The sequence below is a fragment of the Gopherus flavomarginatus genome, chromosome 2 (assembly GCF_025201925.1).
Source record: "Gopherus flavomarginatus isolate rGopFla2 chromosome 2, rGopFla2.mat.asm, whole genome shotgun sequence".
In the NCBI taxonomy this organism is placed as follows: Eukaryota; Metazoa; Chordata; order Testudines; family Testudinidae; genus Gopherus; species Gopherus flavomarginatus.
The window spans coordinates 286564259-286570553 of NC_066618.1; the positions used below are offsets into that span (position 1 = coordinate 286564259).

Below are 6295 nucleotides of genomic sequence, written 5' to 3' on the forward strand. Positions count from 1 at the left end.
CACCTCCAGGAACGTCCTGCAGCTGCAGGAAGCTCTGTGGCTGCTACCTTCAGATCTGGGCTCTGAAAGCAGCACAGAAATGTGGGTGGCAATCAATCACGCAGCCTCCCTACAACACCTTTGCAATCCCCCCCAACCCGTTTATGGGTTGGGACCCCCATGGTTACACCACCATGAAATCTCAGATGTAAACATCTGAATTCATGAAATTGACCAATTTTCAAATCCTATGGCCGTGAAATTGACCAGAATGCACTGTGGATTTGGTTGGGCCCTAATTATAAGAGCTATGTGTAAACTTGAAAGCTTGTCTCTCTCACCAATGAAAGTTGTTCCAATAAACAATATTACCTCACACACATAGTCTCTCTAATATCACAGGGCCAACACAGCTACAACAACACTGCATAAGTTAAAAAAATAAGTTTGAAATTCTGAATTCCCACGGTGATTGTTAATTTGTTTGGGGTTAATGCATGTATATATACAGTGCACTGTCCTTTCACTGGAAGGAGAGATGAACTGAGGCCAAAGCACCTGCCTTAGGGATGGATGTCACTTACTAAATGTTCAGTCATCATCAGTTTGTGCTTTGTCTGCTAAACGTACTGACAGTAGCTTCCCTGGTTCACAATAGCTTTGTCAAGTTGAAGATTTATGAAAGAGTCAGCATTTTGTTCCTTATTCACTGCATCACTTTGTCACACTGTGTAATGCAACATAACAAACTGATTTGCTGAAGTGATGTCTGCTGACCACTGAAAGCAACATGCAGTGTGCATTTAAGGGGCCCAATCATGCTACCGCTAAACCAATGGCAAAACTCCCATTTACTTCAATGAGAACAAGACTGAGCCCATAATTGTTGCCTAGGAGAGAGGTGCTTTCAATCTCATTTGTCTTCCCAAAGAGAAATGATAATGTCAATATGAGTGAATTTATCACTTGCTCTTATCAAAGCTTTATGACAGGTTGGGATGAACTCTTTAGGCCCTCTCCCCTTCCTGGATAAAAGCACCATGATTAAACCCGGTATGGAAGCAGAGGAATTGCCATCCCAGTAGTCCAGTCTCTAACAGTGAGTACTACCAGTTCCTTCTGAGGAAGGTGCAAGAACCCTGACAATGGTCCATTATAGAGCTGTTCAGAAAATGGTAGTTTGTGTGAAAATTTTTAAAAGCAATGCCAATTTTACATTTTTTTCCTCATAATATTTCTATGAAAAAAGCAAGCATTTTTTAGGTTTTAGAAAATCAAAAGCTGTTTAATTTTTGCTTTTCATCAAAAAATGGAAAATTTCATGAGAGGCTTTTCCACAAAAAAAATATTTTTTAAAAAAGGACCATTTTTCATCAGTTTTTTGACTGAATATTTTTGACTTGCTCTGTTGTGGAATAAATTCCTCTGGGGAAATTATTTCTACCCCCCCCTCCCTCCCATCCACCCGCCCTGGTCAGTAGCTCTCAAGCACGGAGGGATGTAGAAGCACTACCACCACCTGGAGGGAGAAGAGAAGTTGTTTTGGTAGAGGAGGAGGAGGAGGAGGGTATAGGGCACCAGTTTGGGGCAGGAAGACAGGTTCTTCTAGGACAAGTGAGGCAGCTGCTAGAGCTGCATTAGAATTACAACCACTGCCTCACTCATTTGCCCTTGCAAAAGTGTTATTTTTAATTGGAAACAGCTCTTCTGAATCTCCTCATCCAGTTAATTATACAGGCCCATTGTCATGAGCTAGCAGCCGGCATAATGTATTCACGGTGCATTGTGTGCACTCCAGCTTCACGCTTAGTTCAGTACTTTCTTTGGATGTGGATTGTAATTGTAATGGTGTATTAAGTACCCTGTCTGTTCAGATGAATAGATAAGGAATGTAAGTGATGAAAATGAGGGCACTTGTGAGATATACCAGTAGTGATCTTTCCATGTTAAAGTCGATGCTTTGTCTTGAGATGCTGTTAAGGAAGGTACCTGCCTGTGACTGCTGATTCTGCATCAAAGGAGAAGGAGGGAATTGGAGAAGAGAAAAAGAGGGGGTGTTGAATGTTCAGCCCAACAGGACATGAGTGACACTCCCTCTCTGACAGATGCTGAAATTGCTTGCAACTTGGTTCACTCCAGGGAGACTTTTCTACCTACCTTGTTCCCTTTTTAGCCACTCTCATGCAGTTTGATTTCTGGTTACTGTCAGTGTAGCAGTGAAAGGAGGCAGGCTTTTCTATTGTATAGTGAGAGTGTTGCTCTGTCTATGATGTGCCAATTTTGTGGATAAACAGAGAGGACTTATGGGCAAAATGTGGGTGCCCTTAAGTTGAGCCAAGTTCAAAAGTCAGGCCTTTGATCTAGGCACCTAAATTTGGAATTCTGCACCTCTGAACTCCCCTAGGAGCTGCTGATACTTAGCACCTGTGAATAGCAGGTCACTTATGGAGATGCCTAACTTTAGGCACCCAGGTTTGACAATTTGACCTGAGTCTCCAGAGCAGTCAGCCAGGGCTCCTTAACAAGCATTAAATTCACACACAGTTGAACAAAGAAACTCATGCAACTGGCTGTTTTCACTCTATTTTGCAGTGGTCCATAGCCACGTCCTCTCCAGGCCATTGATTAAATATGCAGAGTAGAGCCTTGCTAGTTTCTCACTCTGCTCATTGGCAAACCTGATCATGTTCATCCTCTCAAAAAGGCAGCATCAACAGAGATTAAACAGCAAAGTGCTGCAGTGCATGCTTATCATAATTTAAAAAAAACAAACTTAACTTGCTTTCCTTAGCAAAAAAATATAGCACAATACATTTACCTCCAGCTCTGGAGTCTGCTTCAGATCTTAATATAACAAAGCATTTAAACAAAGGTTAAAATCGACAATAAACTTCATGATCAGTTTGTGTTGTAGCTGTCACCTTCCTATATCTTTTCTTTTCCCATCCCTTGCTGTGTGATACACACCAGGGTCCAGGCAGTGCAACCTAGTGGTGAGAACAGGCATCTGGCCTTGGGCTCAGGGTGGAATCAGAGCACAGAACTGGAGGCATAAGTCAAGGGACAGGCCAACGGTCAGAAGCAGGAGTTCTGAGGAAAATAGGGACTAGGGTTGAAACAAGGGCCTGCACAGAAAGCAGGTCTGGTGCAGCGCAGGCATGGAACACCTTGCGCTGCTCTAGTTACAAGGCTTAAATAGCCATCTGTTGGCTCTTTTGTCCACCCAGGGAGCACAGGCACTTAGCGAGGGTTTATTGGGCCCAGCTGAGCTCATTGGGTCACCAGGCAACTGCACACCGAGCTAGCAGAGTTCCTGACACTGTCTTAGCTAATTGCTCGGATGTTTCCAAATGCATTTCAATGCTTTTTATTACGTAATGCCCCTAGAAAGCTCAACTATTCCTTCTATGGCTAGATCTATAGTCCACTGGCACCAGCAGAAACACTCACATTGACTTCAATGCGCTTTGGATCAGGTTCTCAAGACCCTTTTGAAAACTCATCTCTGCCAGGATGCTCCCAACAAAGCAATTGAGCATTTTCATTATCTTGTATCGTTTCCTTCTAGACATTGAAAACCTGATATACCTGATCCATCATGAAGTGCATACATAGATAAACTATAGTAGCTGCATTAATAGCATCTCTCATCTTTCCATGCCATGTCTCTTCTTTGCTCCTTGCCACCCCGCTACTCATTTTGTTAAATTTGGAGTGTACTCTTTTGGGCCGGGATCTTTTATTTCTTCATGTGCTACGAAGCACCTAACGCACTGCTGCATGCTATAGAATAATAAGGGGTGCTACAAGCAGTGAAGTGTATCTGGGGGCTCTGGATGAGTTCCCATCGAAGTCAGTGTCGGATGTTACTCTTGGCTGGTTTGATCAGGCAGGGAACTGCCACTTGTGAGGAAGTTAGGCTGGAGGACTGCAAGGGAGTGGAGGAGCTGTTCAAAAAAATGAGGAGAAACTCATAAATGTTTCTCTCCATGGAAATGTTTAATAAAAGGCAAAATATTGATATGATCTAAAGAGAAGGAAGGCAGGTATGTTAGCCCTAGAATGATAAAGGCCCTTTTTCCTATAAGCTGAGAAGGGGTTATCTCAGATCAGTTAGGGACATCTGAGTCCAATTAAGAGCTGCCTGAGATCTTTAAAAACCCCTCCTTGAGTCGGGGAGGGAAGTAACGTTCTGGGTAGCAGGGAGACGGGCTTCTCCAGGATGAGAAGCTGGTCTCCATGCTACAGGGAGAAACAACAAAAGCTGAGGCCCTGTTTAGTGGAAGGTACAGATGCCCTGGGGCTAGTAACAGGACAACATCCACCCATCTCTCGAGGAAGGGGTACGGGAAGTATCTTTTGGTTTCAGTTTATAAATGTGTTTCTTTTTGTTTGGTGGAGGATGGGGGGTGCCCAATTCTCAAGGCAGAACCAGTTTCTTATGCTGCCTTCTCCTCCCCCAGAATTCCATGCCTCCCCTCCCAGTGGGGTGCACCTCCCAGTTTGAGAACCTCTGCTCTAAGGTACTTGCGGTTGGGTGGTGGTGGTGTTGGGTGTTTTTTGGTTTTTTTGCCTGTTGATATATCTCTAAAATAGAAACAAAATTTTTAAAGGTTGAAAATAGAAAGCATAAATATTGTTTGCTTGTAAACAAAAAGAAAGATTATATCCATAGGGTTCAAAATTCTGAATTTTCACTATGATCTTTATGTTAAAGATGAAGATATATTAAACTTAGGATTTGCATGAATTGAAACAAGCTTGTCAGCTCTTTCACATGGTAGCCTGTTTCTTGACTGGGCGTATATTTCCAAACACTGACCAGTTTCTTTCACATGCTGCCGAAAATGGAGGAATCTGAAGCAGAAGAGAAGCAAGAGGAATCTGATATTGTATTGTGCAAAGGCATTACCATCATATTGTAGCAGCAATATGCTTAGCAGATTCTCAGTTTGCACTCCTGGAAGAGGTTCTGTATTCTGCAACTTTTGTAAGTACTTTGCAACATCTAGTCCTAAGAGTGTTGCTTGTTTGGTAATCCAGTCAAATGCTGTAACAATGCTATCATCACTAACATTGCTATCTTTGAACCTTGGATCTAAGAGGTTTGCAACAGCATGTATTGGTCTGCAGCAAAATTCTTCCCATCTACAAATAAAGTCCTTCACTTTTACATCATCCTGACTCAAGTGGAGATGCACTAAGATTCTCAAAAACAATTGACTCTGCTCAATTTATGGCCAAGATAATGTCTGACAAATGCTGTCTGATATAGATAGCGAGTTGCTTCTGCAAATCACTGTAGAATCTTCAGAGTTTTGCAGGTGAACCCAAAAGATATCCTCAAAGTAGAGCGTGCCTTACACTTTTAACTACTTTAGATCTTCCATTATCATGATTTCTTGAAAAACTGCTTCATTTTTAATAAACCTTCAAATGACATCACTACACTTCTCCATCTTGTTTTGCTAGAAAGTTTCAGGGTTTCCATTTTAGTCTTACCATACTTTTCTTCCCACTGCTTCTTAAAGGCTGCAGATACAATATGAGTAGTTTTCACATGTTTTACAACTCCTTTTGCTCTTTTATAGATCTTTTCCAGTGTGCCCAACTTCATGAAATCTGAAATTTGAAGCACTTAGGCCATGGGAAGTGCATCCTATTGCAATAACACGTCCATTATGATTTCTTGTGCTGCTTTCCTTTACTGCATTGTGAGTCTACAAAGGAAATACTTTCCCACTTCCAGCCTTTTCTAGTACTCATTTCACTACTAATACACTCTGCTATATGGATTTCTCTCCTGTATTAATGCTCTTGTGTGTTTGATTCTGCCTCAACCAGTTTTTAACATCTTTTTAATAACTTATCCCTGTACATTTGTCCACCCATCTGTAATAACCTTATCCCAGATTTGGACCTTAGCGTCCAAAATATGGGGGTTAGCATGAAAACCTCCAAGCTTAGTTACCTGCTTGGACCTGGTACCTGCTGCCACCACCCAAAAAATTAGAGTGTTTTGGGGCACTCTGGTCCCCCTGAAAAACCTTCCCTGGGGACCCCAAGACCCAAATCCCTTGAGTCTCACAACAAAGGGAAATAATCCTTTTTCCCTTCCCCCCTCCAGGTGCTCCTGGAGAGATACACAGACACAAGCTCTGTGAATCCAAACAGAGTGAATCTCCCTCTCTGTTCCCAATCCTGGAAACAAAAAGTACTTTCCTATTCCCCCAGAGGGAATGCAAAATCAGGCTAGCAATCCAACACACAGATCTCCCCGATTCCTTCCTCCCACCAATTCCCTGGTGAGTACAGA

The 6295-nt window shown here is 42.4% G+C and overlaps 1 non-coding gene across 1 annotated transcript; it reads right to left on the reverse strand.

Moving 5' to 3' along the window:
- Positions 1 to 3906: 3906 nt before the first annotated feature.
- On the reverse strand, positions 3907 to 4024 carry LOC127046046 (U5 spliceosomal RNA). The gene has a single exon (XR_007772913.1). It is a non-coding gene; the product is annotated as a U5 spliceosomal RNA (small nuclear RNA).
- Positions 4025 to 6295: the final 2271 nt, after the last annotated feature.